Below are 21797 nucleotides of genomic sequence, written 5' to 3' on the forward strand. Positions count from 1 at the left end.
TTAGAATGTAACTTTTACTGTTTGTATGAGATCAGTTTCCATTCATTTTTTAAGTTACTGAGGGAGGAGAGGGAGGATAACATTTTCCAGTTTCTCTATAGAAACACAGTGTTGAACAGGATACTGAAGAAAATATTCTGAACATCTCAACCACTATTTCAAATCTCGAGGGGCCAAATTCAGCCCTTTAGGCACAACTCCACAGCGGCTCATGGACTTTTCCCCTCTTGTTCCAGGACTAAATTTGCTCCTTTATTTGAAGGTTTGTCTAAAACAAAAGTCAGTTCATTTGTCAAAAATAATCATACACAACAAACATTCTAAACCATCCCAAACTGGGAATAATGAACGGAAACTATACCGCTAACATATAGAATCATAGAATCATAGAATATCAGGGTTGGAAGGGACCCCAGAAGGTCATCTAGTCCAACCCGCTGCTCGAAGCAGGACCAATTCCCAGTTAAATCATCCCAGCCAGGGCTTTGTCAAGCCTGACCTTAAAAACCTCTAAGGAAGGAGATTCTACCACCTCCCTAGGTAACGCATTCCAGTGTTTCACCACCCTCTTAGTGAAAAAGTTTTTCCTAATATCCAATCTAAACCTCCCCCACTGCAACTTGAGACCATTACTCCTCGTTCTGTCATCTGCTACCATTGAGAACAGTCTAGAGCCATCCTCTTTGGAACCCCCTTTCAGGTAGTTGAAAGCAGCTATCAAATCCCCCCTCATTCTTCTCTTCTGCAGGCTAAACAATCCCAGCTCCCTAAGCCTCTCCTCATAAGTCATGTGTTCCAGACCCCTAATCATTTTTGTTGCCCTTCGCTGTACTCTCTCCAATTTATCCACATCCTTCTTGTAGTGTGGGGCCCAAAACTGGACACAGTACTCCAGATGAGGCCTCACCAATAAATATATAATATTTACTGTGGACCAAGTTCTGCTCTCAGCCTCTAAGAGTGGCACTCCGCATTGACATGCAGTCCCCTCACACCACCCACATTAAAGAAGCATGTTTGTGATGAAATCTGCTAAGAAGGTTTGATAGCATTTTATCCTTAGCTAGAGCCAAAGGTTGAAGTCCTTACTATTTTTATTCAGTCCTGCCTCAACTAAACTTCCACTGGCTTCAATGCGTTATTGTTGACTTCAGGTCTCATTGACTTCAATGGCAGTCTTGCCTGAGTAAGGACTACAGGATTTGGCCCCATCTCTGTGTGTTTGTTAATACCATAAGGCTTCATGTCAAGCTTTTACAGCGCTTCAGAACAAGACTGAATGCCTGCCATGCTGACGGTGAAGTAGGGCAAAGGATTAAACAGACATTTCCAGTGTAAAAGGAAGAGACTTTCACCAACACAACAAACTTGGTTACAGTATTCTCAGAAGTAAATGTGGCTGGTGCAGCCATTCACCAGGTTAAGATAATTACTGAGTCTTTAACTGGTACACATGCAGAAGGTGTGTGATGACAATAACAGAGTAAATAAGTTAAAGTGTTAAGTGGCAGTTAATGGCTTTTCATCCACAGCTTAATGGTTCAAATCCAGCCTCTGCCTTAAAAGAAAAGTACAATTCTCTGCTCAGTCTTCTGCGGTCATGCTGCCAAAACCTTGATGCATAATTTAGCACAGTTGGTCAGTTTGCTGTGGAGAGAGGAGCAGAAGTGAGCCAGCTTGGAGAGTGAATTGATTGTCAGTGTTCAAGAGGATGGCTGGTCTCTGGAGACAAGAGTCTAGTCTTGGCCTGGCAGAATCTCCTTTCCTTACACTGTCCTGGCACTAGAGGAAATGACTTTTTACAGATCAGCTATCTGGAGTTCAGTACAGTATCTGTTAAGAGATTCGCAAAAAGAAAAGGAGTACTTGTGGCACCTTAGAGACTAACCAATTTATTAGAGCATAAGCTTTCGTGAGCTACAGCTCACTTTTTTTCATGTCAGATTCCCTATGCAGGGGATTCTTATCAAGTCAAATCTGCTACAGTGAGGTACTGGATAAAGTGATGCATGTCAGACACAGCCCTTTTCCTTAAGACAGCATATTCAGGAGAAAGAATTGTGATATGTATTATTTTTAATTGTCTCTTTCATATGGTTATGTAATATTATTAATTAACTTCATTTCCAATTCAATATGTATGATTTCTTGATACTCTATCACATCTTTCAGAGTAGCAGCCGTGTTCGTCTGTATCCGCAAAAAGAAAAGGAGTACTTGTGACACTTTAGAGACTAACACATTTATTTGAGCATAAGCTTTCGTGAGCTACAGTTCACAGCATCAGAGGCATTTTTCCACTGCATCCATCCGATGACATGGGCTGTAGCCCACGAAAGCTTATGCTCAAATAAATGTGTTAGTCTCTAAGGTGCCACAAGTACTCCTGTTCTTTCTATCACATCTGTTTCCTATATGAGAACGTGGAACCTAATTCTGCTGTCATTCACAACAGTGTAAACCAGAGATGGTAGACGCCTGCCTTGAATGGGGGGGAGGCTGAGGTTTGGAGCAGGGTGTGTGCGCAGAGCAGCCCAGAGTGCAGAGGGAGCTCAGGCAGAACCTAGGGTTCTGGCAGTGGTGGGGTGTGGGAGGGCGGTGGGGCAGGCACTCACCTTGGCCTCAGTGATGAACAGCAGGTGAGGAAGTGGCATGGTTAGGGTGAGTGCCATGGCATGGTGTTCCACCTTCTCCACCTGCCCAGCTCCCTGCTCCCCAGCCTGGCTGTTGCTTTTACACAACTTCAGCAGCTCCTGTCCTCGAGGAGAAACAGCCCTCCATCTCATCCCCAAAATGACGCAGCTTTACCCAGCCACCCCTTCTGTCAAGGTTCCTTCTCCACTCTGAACTCTAGGGTACAGATGTGGGGACGTGCATGAAAGACCCCCTAAGCTTATTCTTACCAGCTTAGGTTAAAAACTTCCTCAAGGTACAAACTTTGCCTTGTCCTTCAACCATATGCTGCCACCACCAAGCGTGTTAAACAGAGAACAGGGAAAGAGTCCACTAGGAGATGTCTTCCCCCCAAAAATATCCCCCCAAGCCCTACACCCCCTTTCCTGGGGAAGGCTTGGTAAAAATCCTCACCAATTTGCATAGGTGAACACAGACCCAAACTCTTGGATCTTAAGAACAATGAAAAAAATAATCAGGTTCTTAAAAGAAGAATTTTAATTAAAGAAAAAGTAAAAGAATCACCTCTGTAAAATCAGGATGGTAAATACCTTACAGGGTAATCAGATTCCAAACATAGAGAATCCCTCTAGGCAAAACCTTAAGTTACAAAAAGACACAAAAACAGGAATATACATTCCATTCAGCACAACCTATTTTACCAGCCATTAAACAAAAGAAAATCTAACGCATTTCTACCTAGATTGCTTACTAACTTTTTACAGGAGTTCTGAAGAGCATTCCTGATCTGTTCCCGGCAAAAGCATCACAGAGACAGACAGACCCTTTGTTTCCACCCCGCAGCTTTGAAAGTATCTTGTCTCCTCATTGGTCATTTTGGTCAGGTGCCAGCAAGGTTATCTTAGCTTCTTAAACCTTTACAGGTGAAAGGGTTTTGCCTCTGGCCAGGAGGGATTTTATAGTTCTGTATACAGAAAGGTGGTTACCCTTCCCTTTATATTTATGACACCTTCCCTGTCTCGAGGTACCCCCTCTCCCGGATACTGAGAGGGTTGGGCCAGAGGAGGAGTTGGGCACCTTCCCAGGGAGTGGAAATATTGCTGGGGCAGAAACATATATCAGCCCCCACAATATTTCCATTGCAAGAATGATAGCCCACATCTCCCTCCCTGGTTCTGCTGCCCTGGTGTAAATGCCAAGTGCCAATGCTTTATTTCAGTGAAGCTACTCTGGATTTATATTGCAGTAATGGAAAGCAGAATTATTAATGATCATTTATATATTTGTTAAATACCAACAAAGTCCTCATTTCAGACTGCTTTATGACACAAATACCAGTTCTTAATTCTTTGCTGGGGACAAGTTAAAACAATTTACAAATTTTTAAACAGTGGGGTATAATCATCAAAATAGAGTTACAAAAGCAGCACAAGAGAAAAAAACCGATTAGACTAAAGAGGAAATAAAGATCCACTGATAACATATACCAAAAAAAAAACTCAAGGTCCTAAAGTCCTGTCTCCATGAAACCTATTTTTCTTTTTTAGTGGACAAACGATGATAAATTTTTGGTGTGTGAAAACTGCTGCCTTTCTCAGGCTTCTGGCATATAGGCAGCGTGAGCTGAAATCTAAAATCACTGAGATTGCCTGAAGGGAGAACAGGCCCAGACTATACTACCTCTCCTACCTTGTGTCTCTCTATTTGGAATGGCATATCAGTTGTGATTTATGTTTAATATGGCAGATATTGAGGAAGAGACAGACTCTTTGTTAAAAGAAATCTCTTATGGAACAACATGTTCCATGTAGATCTCTAATGCGGGACAGCTTGGGGGTTACAGTGTAGGTAATCAAGATGCAGCTGCAGGCAACATTGTAATCACAGTAGACATGTTGATCATTGGCCAATCTCTGCAGAGCCTTAGGTGGTATCTTCTGTGCATATCAATGAGGTCTTGCCTCAGACTGCCAGTGATAACTTGTATTTTGAACCAATTTCCCTTTCAGAACACAGCATTGCTTCTGGGACTGCACCTTTCCAAGGAGAATAGTCAATGATCTTTGTGACTCTGGGAACATATAAGGGATACTTTTTTCACATGAAAAGAAGGAGTACTTGTGGCACCTTAGAGACTAACATATTTATTTGAGCATAAGCTTTTGTGAGCTACAGCTCACTTCATCAGATGCATCCGATGAAGTGAGCTGTAGCTCACGAAAGCTTATGCTCATATAAATGTGTTAGTCTCTAAGATGCCACAAGTACTCCTTTTCTTTTTGAGGATACAGACTAATACAGCTGCTACTCTGAAACCTTTTTTCACATTGTTCACCATCCTTTCAGGAGAGAGGATGTATCCTTATGGTGCCGGATTTTCAGAGGAGGTAGGACAATTTATACCAGCTGAGGACCTGACCCCTCTCTTTATTGAAGCCTCTTCACAAAATCAGCTCTCCTTAATATGGAATTGTGGTTCCTCACCAAACAAATCTGGAAATTTGAAATGGCTTCAAGGCATGGTATCTAGCTCCAGGCCAATTGCACCTGAAAATGTGAGTCTGTGAAGACATGAAACCCATGGGCCCATGGCTGCCCAGAAATACATATTAATCTGTCTTCTAATGTAGCCTATAATGCTGTTTCCCTTCCTTTGCACCCCCCAGTTTCTTCTTTACCCATGTGAGTCTGTACTGTACTTCAGCATCAACATAGCCTGCAGCTTGAGGCATAGAGACAAAGTCTCCAATTGTTCAACTTAATGGCACCAGCCCATTGCTCAAGTGACTGTTGCCAACTTGATTCCTTCACTTTTATGAGGCTGTCAAGACTGGTCTTGCAATAAAATGACAACAGGGTAGCCGCTCCTCTGTAGAATCTAATTTGAAATTCTTCATTTTGCTAATTAGTGATTGATGTCCTGATCAAGGAAGGTCTTTCTAAAATAAAGATATTTGATTAGTATTTTCAAATTTGCCTACTGGGAAAAGTTGATTCAAAAAGATGAAGGAAATCAGACCCGAAAGGAAATCAGTCTTCAGTCAGATGGCTCAGAAGAAAGAAAAAAAAACTTCAGCAGAGCTTAAACGAGCCCTTCCTGGATGAGATAAGGCTTCAGTCTTATGCCTTTGATAATATCTTTCATAAGTTTAACTATACAACATTGAAAAACAAACTTTCAGAATGTAAAAATAACTTATTCAGGTCAGTGGAAAACTGGATTAATGCAAGTGCTACTCATTTTTTTCTTACACTGCCAGAACGGAGAGTAAAAGAAATTGCTGTAATACTTCACTTACAGCTGCAACATACTGCTGCTTGAAGCAATAGAATATCCAGCTTAAGTATCTTCTCCTTCACACCTGGGTTGCCCTCTAAACTGCATTCCCTTTGTGTAATATGTAAGACATTACATCATATATATAATATTTTTAATCTCATCATTAAAGGCCTAGTTGTCCCCTTCCTCTGAATTTTGTGGTGTTAATTGGTTGCGGAGTATAAAACTATCTCCTATGAAGGTCCCTGGAAAAATTCCAGTCCCTGGAAAAATCATGGAGCAGGTCCTCAAAGAATCAATCCTGAAGCACTTGCATGAGAGGAAAGTGATCAGGAACAGCCAGCATGGATTCACCAAGGGAAGGTCATGCCTGACTAATCTAATTGCCTTTTATGATGAGATTACTGGTTCTGTGGATGAAGGGAAAGCAGTGGATGTATTGTTTCTTGACTTTAGCAAAGCTTTTGACACGGTCTCCCACAGTATTCTTGCCAGCAAGTTAAGGAAGTATGGGCTGGATGAATGCACTACAAGGTGGGTAGAAAGCTGGCTAGATTGTCGGGCTCAACGGGTAGTGATCAATGGCTCCATATCTAGTTGGCAGCCGGTATCAAGTGGAGTACCCCAAGGGTCGGTCCTGGGGCCGGTTTTGTTCAATATCTTCATAAATGATCTGGAGGACGGTGTGGATTGCACTCTCAGCAAATTTGCGGATGATACTAAACTGGGAGGAGTGATAGATACGCTGGAGGGGAGGGATAGGATACAGAAAGACCTAGACAAATTGGAGGATTGGGCCAAAAGAAATCTGATGAGGTTCAATAAGGATAAGTGCAGGGTCCTGCACTTAGGACGGAAGAACCCAATGCACAGCTACAGACTAGGGACCGAATGGCTAGGCAGCAGTTCTGCGGAAAAGGACCTAGGGGTGACAGTGGACGAGAAGCTGGATATGAGTCAGCAGTGTGCCCTTGTTGCCAAGAAGGCCAATGGCATTTTGGGATGTATAAGTAGGGGCATAGCGAGCAGATCGAGGGACGTGATCGTTCCCCTCTATTCGACATTGGTGAGGCCTCATCTGGAGTACTGTGTCCAGTTTTGGGCCCCACATTTCAAGAAGGATGTGGATAAACTGGAGAGACTCCAGCGAAGGGCAACAAAAATGATTAGGGGACTGGAACACATGAGTTATGAGGAGAGGCTGAGGGAGCTGGGATTGTTTAGCCTGCAGAAGAGAAGAATGAGGGGGGATTTGATAGCTGCTTTCAACTACCTGAAAGGGGGTTCCAAAGAGGATGGCTCTAGACTGTTCTCAATGGTAGCAGATGACAGAACGAGGAGTAATGGTCTCAAGTTGCAGTGGGGGAGGTTTAGATTGGATATTAGGAAAAACTTTTTCACTAAGAGGGTGGTGAAACACTGGAATGCGTTACCTAGGGAGGTGGTAGAATCTCCTTCCTTAGAGGTTTTTAAGGTCAGGCTTGACAAAGCCCTGGCTGGGATGATTTAACTGGGAATTGGTCCTGCTTTGAGCAGGGGGTTGGACTAGATGACCTTCTGGGGTCCCTTCCAACCCTGATATTCTATGATTCTATGATTCTAAGGTGAAGGGAGTGTTAGATCCCTGGGCATATTTTCCATTCTGTATCCAGTGTGGCTCTGGGGAACAATCATTTGTCCGCAATTAACATTGGACAATGTGTGCCACTCAGGTGCTTTAGCAACTCCAAACTTTTTGGCCATAGTGGAGTTAGACCTGGACACAAATTTTGTGTCTTGAACCCATTTAAGTCTCTCTCTCCTTAAGCCCTCAATTTCCTGTAATCCTCTTCAGTCTTGAATAATTACTGACATAGTGAATATACAGAAAATAATTACTTAATTATAATTCCTGTTCTTGACTGGACACTTGCCCTGGTTTTACACGTTGTGGAGTTCTTGGTAAGAAGTGTGGAGGGGACACATCAGGAACATCAGCGCATCTTATTCTGTCTCCTGAGGCTTTCTTGTGCTTTGGCTGACTTGTTTTGGAATAACTCATAAATGATCAGCTTAACAGTCCTAAAGCAAAAATCCAATGGAAATACCATATCTGAGTGGCTACTACACTTACTTGTGTAAGCAGATTTTTAGCAGTAATATGTTTCTTTCATGTCAACCACTGCCAACTCTGTGAAATTTGACAGTAAGGGGACAAATTCCAATCACCTTATTCAGTCAAATAGCCATGTTAAAGTCATTGGGGCTGCTTGTGTCAGTAAAGATGAAAGAATAAGTTTTTATTTGGTCTTTTTTTCAGCCAAACTCCCACTGATGTCATTCATGAGTGGGAGTTTTACCCAGCTAAGGAGTGAGAGAAAGTTTAGTAAGGACCTCAAGATTGGGCCCAATGCTCTTTTTAAAATATGATGCAGCATGTTATGTCATGATGCCAGGCATATACACATTAACATCTTAATATTTTGGGTCTAATTCTGTGGGGCTAGTCACAAGAGTGAAGCTACTTGTGTGTGACTGTTTGCAGCATTAAACCAGAACATACCATTGTGGTGACATGAACCCTTATTTAGAATGGAATGCTAGTGTACTTTTCTCAACAGCTTCCAATATAGGTACCGATAGAATAATTACCTGGAAGACCGCAAGAATATATTTAAAGGTAGTGTTGCCAACTTTAATGACTTTAGCACAAGTTTCGTTATATTTGATGTTTTTATTAAAGCCTCAACTCCTGAAGTTGCATGAATATGTGAGAGTCTCATCTTTCAGAAAAAAAAATAAGTCAGGCAGTTGATATTTACTCATGTTGTATAGTGATTTTGTTACGGTTTTGCTGATTCCCTTTTTTGAAATTGCTTTTTATGCAGCCAAGTTTTATTGGCACAAACGTTCATGGAATGTGAATTTCAAAAGTGCAGGTATGAGAATATATGCTGAAGCTATCTTTTAAATTCATAGGAGCAAAGGGTTCCCTCTCCCCGAGATGTGCCTGCAAGTGTCCAGTTAGGAAACGAAACAATGCCATTTGACATATGTGACCAATCACTACTACTCAACACAGCTTTGACAGCGAATAGTGAATTCTTGCAGAGACCTGTTTGTGATCAACCCAAAATGTTAAAAGTATTTGCAAAAAATTACTTGAATGCTTAAGAAAAATAAATATTCTAGGAAAAGCTGTTCTCAGAAACAGAGGCTAAATTCTTTGGCTACATTATGTGGTAAATCATTTGCTCAGCTCTACTAGAAATTCACCCCTTGCAGGTGCAAGAAGATGCCAAATTATACCCTTCCTGTATACACAAGAGCAAATGAATGGGAGGAAAAACACACTTTCAGGGGAGTGCAGAATATGGGGTGGAGAGGGTATTCTGCCAGAGAGAAGCTTTAAGCACCATCTTACACAGGAACTCTGCCAATAAATCTGCCTGGGACATGCTGAATCTCCCAGTCAGCCGGGCCAGCCCCATCTATTTTCTGTGCAGTGTGGGCTAGCTCTAGACTATCTTGCAGAGTGGGGATTGTGGATGGTTTATACTGTGGAGCCCTTGCTCCTGGCAAATGTGGTACTGCCAGCAGCCTTGTGCAACCTAGGCAGTGAATCAAACCCACTGTCTCCAGAAACTAGTATGTGGAACAATATAACACAGCTTGGAATTCTCAGATAAAATTAAGTAGACCACAAAGAAGGCAGGGTACCAGCCCTTTATGGTTTTTAAATAAAAGGGGCCACATTTTGTTCTCCATTATACCTTGGTAATGCTACTGTCCTCAATAGGCATGCATGAGTATAAATGAGAACAAAATTGGAACCACTCACTGCACCAGTCTATGATGTCACACAGACTGATATAATTTGCACTGTGCATGTATGCCTGCAATATGCATGTTGGCGGATACCTTTTTACATTGCCCACATTGCACCTATTTGGTTATTCTGTTAAAGCTCTATGAAATATTGATAGTTTAAAAGTTCACATACAATCTTTACACACACACACACACGTTGTGTTATAACCTACCCTTCATCTTTCCTCTGAACTCTCACTGACATTAGGAGTTTTTTTAAAACAGAATGTGGGTAGAATATGGCCCTAGGAATAGCCCGGGTGATGCTATGGAGATCTAGTGAAATATGTTTGTGCTCTGTTTGAACTGACACAATTGGCTCTATTACTAAAAATGAAGAAATGCAGACCCTGCAGTCTCAGAATGACTAAGATCCAGGAAGAGTCCAAGATAACAAACACTCGACAGAATGACAACTTGTTTTCTATGCTGTGTTCTTGAAGCCATGATGGTCCCAGCATATTAGAGAGACTAGGTGGGTGAGGCCACATCTTACATTGGACCAACTTCTGTTGGTGAGAGGAACAAGCTTTTAAAGCTTGTCTCTATCATCAACAAAAGTGGTCCAATAAAAGATATTACCTCACCTACCTTACCTCTCTAACTTGTTTTCTAGTAGGATTTCAGCATTCATAGGAATAATTACTTCTCCTTGATGCAGCAGCAGCTGCACCACTGGTCTGATAGAACCTAATCAACAAAAGACTGCTTATTCTGGGCTAGCTTGCAACAATATTTATATTACCAGCAATCACCTGATTCAGGGCTTCTTCTACAACCAAAAGAAGCTAAAAAGAGAAAGGAAAAAAAGCGTTCAGTGAAATGAGCGTCTGATAGTTCAACTGGTGACACATCACTGATGTTCTGTCAGAGACCAATGAAGATGGGTGGGAGCAATTGCTAGCATTACAGAACTTTAGACAACCCCTAAATAATACAATCAGTTACCTAGTTCTGACTGGGAAGTCTCCCAACAGGAAGCCTTTGCCAAGTTTTATAGCAATCACAGAATGGAAGAGTCACAGCAATCAAAATGACTATATCCTGGCCCACAGGAAGCAGAGTGAGCTAGCTGATCACATATACTATTGCAAACATGTTTGGAGTAATTTTCTCTCTTTTAAAAAATTCTTGAAATACAAAATATTTGTTTTAATCAGTGAAAGTGATAATTGCCAGATGTACTTTGTCCCGGTTCCTGGATTTTTCAGAACCAAAGTATTGCATGACAGCCAGGATGATGAGACAAATTCTTACCCCACTCCAGCAATGCAATAGGGACTGTAAGATGCTCTAAACAGGCAGATGAGGATTGCAGAGGAGGGTGGTGTTACACCGCCAGAGTAGGGGATATATCAGGGAGGGAAGGGGTGTGGCGTTCCAGTGATTCAGGGCCACATAATTGCTGTCTGGGGGCTGGGACAATTTAGAGTAGTGACCCAGCAGCCACGGGGACTGTGGAGAGCAGTGGTGTCATTAAGCCAGCTTTGCCCTTGGGTCCTGTATTGTGCATATAAGGAACAGGGCCAATATCTTTTCAGTCACAAACAGAATTTTCCAACTCTAAGTGAAACGCATATTGTGGTACCAATGTCAATACTGTATAAAAGCAAGGAAATAGCAACACACTCACTTTGACATCTTTCTTCTTTATCCTCCCATATTCTCCGTGCATGGAGTGTCAAATCAGTTTCTGCCATTTACTTTGGTCTTGTGCTGGTCTGTTCATGCTTCTGAATGTCACGTTGATAGACTTTACTTCTTTCTCTATTGTTCTGTTCACCCTCTTTTCTCTTCCCAGCTGGGATCCATGTTGTCACTTGACATGGAAGTCATGTTTGTTGTATCCTTAAAGTGTGTCTTAAATATTCCATCATCTTCTTACCAAGGTTGAGGCTTTAGGTTAGTTTTGTTCTGCTTAGAATTTCTGATGTTGCAAGAAAGTCTTTCCAATGGATTCTGAAGCTATTTCACAGACATTTGAATGAGTTTCTTATCAATTGCCGTTGTTGATTTCTGTGACTCTGCTCCATGAAGGAGGACAGACATGATGCTGGTGTGAAATGTAAGTATAGAACTCCAAGCCAGTTTGGGGTTTCTGACCTCACCTGGTTCCCAACAGTCTACCCAGAGGCTGATACTCACGCTTTGGAGTCATTGCAGGCATAGCATTACATAGCATTTTTAGAAACTCCCAAGTAAGTTTTTTTTTAGTGCCAGCACGAGACCTCTCATATATGTCTTCCAAACTCACACCAGCCCATGCAGTGAGAACCCAAATTGGAAACCAAGGGATTTACTAATGAATATAGAAAACTTTGGATAGTTTAGTTAATGAAATCTAAAATAAAACATCAATTATAACTATATAGTTATGTGACTTACTCTACCCCGATTAGAAACAGCCCTGTTGACAAACCACATGTTTTACCTCTTTAGAAATGGCTACGGTGGAACTAATTCTCAAAACCTCTATTTAAAAAAAGGCTAAAACCAAAGAAAAACACTGCTTCAGACTTATAGTTTGCTCCCCAGGGTAGTGTGGGGGAGTGGTGGGAAGAGAAAGAAGGTCTCATTTCTCACTTTCCCCCCATTTATTACATTCTAACATTTCTAAAAACTACCAGGGGGACTAAATAAAAACCAGGCACATATTATCTGTGGTTTTCTACATTAGATCAACTGAAAAACTGTCCTCCTTTGCTAGGAAGTGTCCACGTTTGCCAACAATTCTTTGTGTCTGACTCATTTCCTTATTACCTCTCCTCCTCAGTCTTTTCCCTTGTGGGATTGACTTTCCCCCACCTCAAACAAAAAATAAATTTCCTTGGATCAGGAAGACTGAGGACAGCATTGCTAATAGACTCTGTCCATCTCTCTAGCTAAAATGCTTGTCACCATGATATCTAGACTCCTGGACCTCATACAACAGACTCTCCCCCATATTCTCTATTCACCTCTTCCCTTTTGAGGAAGATGAATCAAGTTCTGGCATTAGGGATTTCTACAGCAAAAGTTGATGCACACTATAGGAATAATTGCTTTCTGCACACTTAACTGAGATGCTCCAGAGTGAAGTGAAGGAGTTCACATAAAGTGCTCAAGGGGAAAAAAAACCCAAATTCTTTCAATTATCTAGTTCAACTCCAACAACCAGATCCTGGCAAAACCAGACACCTGGCAGATCTGGCTCCTGGAGGATTCTCCCTGCATGGGGACATCCTTGAAGGTTAAGAGGCACTATAGTGACTTAGGGTATGTCTTCACTGCAATGTAAGCCCAGGGTTCAAACTCAGGTTCAAGCCTAAACCCCACTTCCATCTACACACAAATCACACTAACCCAGGGCTCAGATCCAGGGTCCCAAGACCCCACGGGGGTGGAGAGTCAGAGCCTGAGTCAAGCTAGGACCCAAGGTTCAAGTCCTATTGTTTTGCAGTGTACATGCAGCCCCACTGGACTCATGCTCTGGGAGTCTGTCAAAAGTATTCCACAATCCTATAGGACAACTTTCTTTGTCCTCCAGACAGACAAGATTGGGCAACAGTCAAGTTTTCCCACACTGCACCAAGAACAAACAGCTAGGGTGGTCACATTTTGGGAGGCTGCTAGGAAGTGTGGGTTATGGTGGCTGGACTTGAGCCCACATAATGCAGTGTAGATGCTGGACCCCCAGGTTGGGTTCCAGGGTTCAACAATTCCTAACCTGCGGTTATAAGAGAGTGTAGATACTCAAGCCCTAGGTTAACAAACCCAGGGTCTGCTAACTTAAGTTCTACTAACCCTTGGCTTGCATTGCAGTGTAGATATACCCTTATACCACTACTCTCTCCCTGCTCCCAACATAGGGGCATATTATCCAGGAGAAAGAGGTGATTCCAGGATGCCAGAACAAACTTTGGGAGCCATTGGAGGCAGTGCAAAGTGCTTGGAGGCAGCTTTGCATTCCCTCTTCCCAAGCATTGTTAAATGCAGCTTGGAGATAGCCCAAAATCTGGAGCCAAATGGACTGCATATACAGAAACAGCATCTGGTACAATCAAGTAGAGCACAGTAGAGGACAGTCTATACTAGGTGTGAGATGGACCAGATAATTTAGAATGACTTTTTCCTAGTACTTCTATGATTTAAACAATACGGGAGTGAGGGATGGAGCACGAATACTGCTTTCTTATTAGCTAAGAAAACAGATGCCAAACCAATTAATTAAAGCAGAACAGAGAAGAGCTGAGAACAGATTAGTGATTATTTGGGGTAGGGGGAAATAGAGGGGGAGGCAGTTCCAACATTCTAAAATGAACACGACCTGTGCTCCAAACATTCAATAGCTTCCCAATCAGAGGATATATTTTTCCCCTCCTCCACATTTTCTTTGGTTTGCATTATTATTTACTAAATGGATTGAGACATATTATTTATTCACACTGCAGCTTTCAGACTTTTTTCCAGCTCCTCACCCCCTACCGCCTCATAGATAAATGTCATAGCTAAATCAATTAATTGGCTCAAGACAGGAAGGAGAGATAGAAAGTAGCATAGCTGCAGAGCAGAAAGAGACTTATGTGATGCATACATTTTAGTGACAAACTGGAGATGCTAATTCCTACTTTGGACCTTTAGTCATCTGGTCGTGAGTGTCAGAAGAGCTGACTCCAAAGTGACTAGTGATTTTGGATGCCCAACCTGAGATGTATTAAAGAGGCCTGATTTTCAGAAATGCTGAGCCTCGCCTCTCTGAAAGTCTAGAGACTAGACTTTTAGGTGTGTCAGGTCTGGCACTCAAAAATGGAGGCACCCAACATCACTAGTCACTTTTCAACTATAAGCCACAGGGTATGTCTGCATTTAAGCAGAGAGGTGTGATTTCCAGCTCCCACAGATATATCTGTGCTACCTCTACTCAAGCTAGCGCACTAAAAATAGTAGTGTAGCTGGCGTGGCAAGGATGGCACCTCAGGCTAGCTGTCCAAGTATGTACCTGCCTAAACCTAATGGGTATGTACTTGGAAGGGCAGCCCAAGTACATACCCAGCCTGGGCTACCCCAGCTATACTGGGCCACAGCCTGGGCTACCCCAGCTATACTGCTATCTTTAGCATGCTATCTTGAGCAGAGCTAGCAAGGGTACGTCTACATGAGCTGGGAATCACAGCACTCAGCTCAAATGCAGACATAGCCTCAAAATACAGGTAGATGAGAAGTTAAAAAACTGATTTCACTCCAGCTGTATTTGTACCTCTTTTGTGTTCCCTTTCCATGAAGATTCTGGCCTGCAAGTTTACTGGCGGGAATATTCAAGGAAACAGTTAAAATGCTAAGTGAGGTTAGGAAAGTTGGCAGAAAGAGATACTGAAGTCATAGAGTATGACTTTCACATTGGAAAGCTGATTCTAAGATTTATGTTCACTCAGTCTGGAAACAGAAAACATGACTTGTGATGTGTGTTCAACCAAAACTAACGTCCTTCCAATATTGACCTATACAATGTTTTATTTATTACGCTCTTATTGATCCACATAATTGTAAAATGGCAGATTATAAATCATTGGATACCTTAGAATGGATTTCCATTGGAACTTTTCGAAATTAGGACATAATCTTGGGAAGCAGTGTCATTTTTACCACTCCTTAGCTTGGCTCCCCAGAACATTCAGCTCCTGGGGTCATGCACACTCCATACTTCTGCCACCTTTTCACTTTAGTTTCTGTGCCTGTGGTCCTACAAACATCATTTTCCCATCTTAGCCCCATTCTCCTCCAGCATCCTCCCCGACATCTCTATTGCTCTTCACTATTGTAATGGGAGAGTGGGAAGGCACAGAGCTTTGAAATCTGCACAACTTGCAATGCAACCAAAGACATTCAAAGTACCTGGAATTGTGCAGAGGACTATGGAACAAAGTGAGATCCTAAGGTCTACAGAAGGACAATCTATGACTGGCTTGGGGCAGCAGAGCAGAGGAGCATGAAATGGTCCCTAGAGACCAGATAATATGACAGCCCCAGTGAGTGTGCTGGAGCAGGCAGCAGTTGCCCTCTAGCTCTGACAGGGATCCAAGTTCTACCCAAGACTCTTGACATTATGCACGTTTTAAATCCTTTTAAAAACCTAAGGACAAGAGCTGTTGGACAATGGGCCTTTTTTCCACAGAAAATTTTGACAAAAATGAAAACATTGTTTTTGTTAATATTTTCCACATTTATTTTTTATTTTGGCAACAACAACAAAAAAATCAAAACCTGAAATATTTTGGCTGAAAACTGAAACATTTCAACTGAAAATGAAAATATTTTGATTCAGAAATGCTACTGTCGTCAGATCAGGCTTCTATTCGCCTTTCTAGACTGGGGTCCTTGTTCACACTACATTTCCCATGATATGCCCCATTCTCCCTTCATGGTGATTCGAGGCAGTGGTATTGTAGGAGTCTCTGACCATAGTGTATTATGGGAGATGTAGTCTGGCTGGAGAGCCCGGCCCATAGAGGAGAATGGGGACATTACGAAATTCCATCAGGCACTGTGGCAGGGTATTCAAATCAAACTTTAAGTTTTGGCCAAAATATTTCAGTTTTTAAACTTTTGGTATTTTTGATGGAAAAAACAATTTTCTGGAGAAAGACACTTTTTGCAAAAAATGTTGTTTAGCTGAAAACCTAATTTTCTGTCAAAAACAATGTAGATGGAAAACTGTCCACCAGCCCTACTAAGGACATTCCCAAGCAAAAAGCTGTGCTAAATTGGAGTTAAAGTTGAGTGTACATATCCAAAAACCTCATAAGATTTTAAAAAAAAAAAAACCCGACATGAATGCTGTAGTCAGACATCCAAACAATTAAAAGCTAAAGGTTAAATTTTAACTCACTTCTTGGAAAGTATGGAAATGCCATCACTAGATTATCATAGGCCACTGCCCCTTTAAATCTGTTAATTTAGATTCACCATAAAATATCTCTAGGGATGATCACTTTTAAATGCAATATTTGCATTTGCTATGTTTTAAAATAACAATCTGGATAAATTAGTCCCATTTGGACATCTGCTCTTTTACAGTTCTCTGGACACTGGTGTATCAGAAACAAATGTGAATAAAAGAGTTTAAAGCCATTTTGTTAAAAAAAAAAATGAACCACTTTACTCTACTTTAAATAAACTATATGATAATAATGCTTTACAAGAATAATTTTGGGCTATAACTTTTTTTCTTGTGACTACAGCACCATGTGTTCTGGATATAAAACTGGTTTTGGTTACCCATATCATTAAACTGGAAAACAAAGCTATGCCTGACTCAACTGTGCATGAAAAAAAGATTTCATCGTGTCCTGCAATAAAAATACCATTACAGAAATGCACTGATTTTTTCCTGGGTTGAGTTTTTTCTTTAAACCGGCAATAAATGAGAAGTGGAGGAAGGTGTTTATGTGAATGCTAGACCAGATTGCAACCCACCAAAGAAAGAATTCTAGTGAGTGTTTGAAGAGGCTTTTGGCGCAAAGTGTGGAAGAGTTGACTTCTGCAAAAAAAATTTTTTTTTCCTCCTTCTCAACACAGCATAGGAGGCCATCCGAATGCCAGGTACAATGTGTCTAGAGCTCCTGGGGAGCACAGTCACTGCCCCATCCCTTAGGCACGTGCAGCTTGCCCTCCCCTCCCTGGTCAACCAACTGTTAGCTAGTGCAAAAGAGGCCCTCGAGAGAATGTTGGCTCTGCCTCCTCCTTACCTCCTTTTGGGGAGGCCAGACACCTTTACTTTTAAAGACAAAGGAATGGCCTTCAGAGTCAATGGGAGCAAGGCTGCAGCTGAGCCACTGAAGAGCTTGCAGTGTAGACATGGCCTAGAGGATCAATAGTTCAGCTGTCTGTGAAGCTAATCTAGTGAACTTCCACTAAGAAAATGGAGACTCATGAATATGAAGTAAGATCACCTTTTACAGGGAGGAGCATGGAGAGTAGTAAAATAAATTAAACAATGTTGCTATAGAAACTTGAGGAAAAGGTTCCAAAAAGAGTGAGGGAGTTGGAGACAGTGTGGGAGTAGAAAATGGAAGAGATTAGCCTATTCGTTCCTACTTCTTGACACTCTGGGGCGGTGCCATAATTAATTCATAATAATTCATACTAGTGTGCAGTTATATAAGTAACTGTTTGCACGGTTAATCAAACAAGAATGTCAGGAGCAAAGTAATAATCCAAAGTTCATTTAATTGAAAACTCTGAATTTGCCTATTTCTTACCATGTCTGCTTGAGTTGCAGTGGGTATGTTTACACTGCAATAAAACACCCATGGCATGCCCATGGCAGGTGACTCAGCCTCACAGCCCAAGCCCTGAGAACCTATAAAATTGAGATGAGGGAGAGGATTAAAGACCCTGGGCTCCAGCCAGAGCCCAAACATCTACACTGCAATTTTATAGCCCTGCAGCTTTAGTCAGCTGACATGGGCCAGCTTCAGGTATTTTATTTCACTGTAGACATACCCAGTATGTATAGCTGACTGAAGACTCAGAAGTGTTAGGGGAACTTTGTGCTTCAAGGTGTTCTGTAGAGACAATCCAGTGGGAAGTACTGTCCATTGTTATTGAACCAATGCCTCCAATAAGAAGGACAGGATGCCATTGAGGCTTTGAAGGAATCTTGCATGAGCTGTCTGCTCAAGAAACCACTGTTTGACATTGACAATCTGGCCAATGATTGAAGTTTTCTTTTTTGAATAAGGTGATCAAAAAAGTTATGGCACGACAACTCTCAAGGTACAAGCTTCCTCACATGGCAGCCATTTTGAAAGAGGACAGTTCTTCGTGGAATTCTCTGAAGTGGAACATTATTCTTCAGTCTCTGCCAAAAAAGAAGCTTTCACTTATGAAGAATCGTGGACAAAAATGACCATTAGACCTAAAAAAGGTTGCGAGTGCATTAGATTTTAGTAACTTTTAACTATATGTAAGCTTAAAGAGTCTGTGATTCCATTATTAGGGATAAAAGAATGATCTTACCTAAAATTCTTAAATGGCACTTTTAAAAATTAATTTAAATTAATAAACTAATTCATAGTTAACATATTTACTTGTAAAATCTCAGGAAGTTCACTCTGTGCCCAAAGAGTAAATGCTGCAATTCTGAGGACGATATACTGAATTCTTCATATGTAACAAACTGGTTGAATACTTATTTAAATGCAAACCTCAGCTCAACCTTAACTATGGAACCACAACTGGCATTTCCATAATTAAGTCCTTCCCCCTGCAGTCCGGTCATTGCAAATCAGTAGTTGGACTCTTAGCGTCTATCTACACTTCCAAAAAAGACCTGTGGCAGGGAGTCTCAAAGCTCAGGTCAACTGACTTGCGCTCACAGGGCTTGCAATCCAGGGCTGAAAATAGCAGTGTCAATATTTGGGCTTGGGCTGGAGTCTGGGTTCTGAAACTCAGCAAGAGGGTGGCTCTCTGAGCCTGAACATCCATACTGCTATTGTGAGCCCTGTAGCACGAGCCCTGTGAGCCCCAGTCAGTTTACCTGAGCCCTGAGACACGCTGGCTCAGATCTATTTTTTTCCAGTGTAGACATATGCTTAGATATGTTATGAAGCCAAAGAAAGCAATTTTTTTCTCCTTGATAATGTGAGCAGAAGTGGAGCTGACATAACCCTGCCAATAGCAAAGACTTACGGCTCTATCTATAGAAGACTTCAGGTTTGGGGAGGACGAGTGACAGTATATTTCTGAGCTTGTCAAGCTCCACTCTGAAGGAATGTGTTGAGAAGGAGGAAAAAAAAATTTTTTTTGCAGAAGTCAACTCTTCCACACTTTGCGCCAAAAGCCTCTTCAAACACTCACTAGAATTCTTTCTTTGGTGGGTTGCAAAAGTATGAACAACTGTCAGCAGTATGAATATTTGTACTTGTTTGGATCTGAATCAAATGTTTAGCTGTAGTCTAATTAAAAAGAATAAGGATTGTGCTGGGCCGGTTACTGTGCAGCTGTGTGTTACACCTATAGCCCCAATGCAGGACCCCATCTGTATTTAGGGCAGCGTGTGCTTAAGTCTTTTCCTGAACTGTGGCTCCCGAGTAAATGGATGGTAGTTCTGTATTCCTTCTTCTTCGTGTTAGTCTCCAGCTCTAGCTAGGGATCCCTCCTGGTGGCTCCCTAACAGATGACTGGGATGAAGAGTTCCAGGAGATTGGTTACTGACGACTGAATGTACAGTCCAAAAATTAGGCAAAGCTGGGAAGCCCACATGCTAAAGGAGGTTCTATAATTATAGCCAATTTTCCCTTTCATGCTGGGACCTAAAAATATTTATAAAAGAAACTAGCAATGAAACGTTCATCTTCATGCAAATATATCATGTTCCTTGTCTTCTAACATCCTGAAATAAAAAATAAAATTGACTTAATGCTTCCCCACAATCTTGATTCTCTGTTTTTATTCTGCAGGGTTATACTTGATATAATTTTAATACAGCAGTTTAAGCCTCAGTCCAGCAGAGCACTCGCTTTACTTTAAGCACATGACTAATACCATTAATTTCAGTGGACTACTGACATGCATAAAATTGTACATGTTCTTAAGAGCTTTGCTGGACTGGGAATTTAGTGCATGTGATCGCATCTGTGGGGGCAGCCAGAACGAGGGGACTATAACAGCCTACTGCTTTCTCATAGCTAAAGGAGTTCTCCTATAACTCGGGCAAAGGCCCGTGTTGTTAGTTGAAGGTCCTAGGTCTAAAGAACCCTTCTGCTTTGGAATTTCCTCAGAATTCTTCCTTCAGGATAGGAAGGAGGGGTTGCCCCCCATGGAAGAACCAAGAAATTCACTCCGAAAATCCAGTGGACCTCAAGAGATCTGCTAGAAGTATAAGTTCTGCTAGAAGTATCTAGGTGGAGACCCTATGCCACCACACTATCCTTCGCTATGCCTCTCTCCAGCTCCTTTTTAGCATGGCTATGAGCAGTGGTCCATAAAAACCTCATTAGAGAGAGATTAAACAGCATAGAGTGGCTCCATTCAAGCCTCAATTAACTCTTAATATTAACTCTTGATTGGATTCCACTATCTGGGGAGAGATACTACATGTTCACCCTTCATGGCCCTCATTAGATGTGGATTCTATATCTTAGAGAGTCCAGGAAAAGGGGGTGGAGGGTGAGAAATAATGTCATGTGGGTGGCTGGCCCTCCTTCCGATGTATGCAGGTCTGTTGTGTGAAGGGAAAAAATCAGGGATTTTGTGGTAGTTTGGAGCAGAAAGTAGTGAATGTATGGAACTGAACAGTATGATATGTTGGATGAATATGTACCAAATAAAGCAATGACTACAAAGTCAATAACACATACAGTTGGATAACTGATAAAATAATCAATAATATAGAAAGTTAGCCATTTATCTTCAGGTTATTAATCATTGGTAGATCACATATGAAACAGACAAAAGGGGGTGTGTCGTGTCAAATTTACTGACAAAATGTAAGTGTTTAAAATATAAATTGGTTTTAGGCACCAGTAGTGGATTGAAATATATACACTTACATCTTGTGTGGTTATTATGGCATTTTTTATTACTTGGCAATTTTTGTAAAACTATCACGTTTGCTTCCTTTGTGTTTACAAATTTCCTAAGTACAAGCCATCACCATTGTAGTTGAATAATTGTTTGCATTGCTGCTGGATGCTAAAAGAGAAGAAAAATACATGGTTTAGAGAAAGTTAGAAATTGCTTGTCTTTGGCTGCTTTGGAAGTTACAGATGTTTGCGTGTCTCGTTCTTCCTTTGCAGACACTGGCATTTAGCATTTGAACTATTTTAGCCCTAGGATCAAAAAATGTGTGCACGCTTAGTTGCCAAATGTAAGTGCATCGTTGGCTTTTGGAACAGTCTTGTTTTACAGGATTTTTAAAAAAAAACAAAATACAACAAAAACCCTGGTACCAGTTAGGAACATATTAGTACAACACTAATTATGAACTGGAATGTGTCAGAATTAAATGAGTTATGATCTGGCGAGGACCTGCAAACTATAGTCAGATACTTAA

This window comes from Lepidochelys olivacea, assembly GCF_965140295.1.
Source record: "Lepidochelys olivacea isolate rLepOli2 genome assembly, chromosome: 5".
NCBI lineage: Eukaryota > Metazoa > Chordata > Testudines > Cheloniidae > Lepidochelys > Lepidochelys olivacea.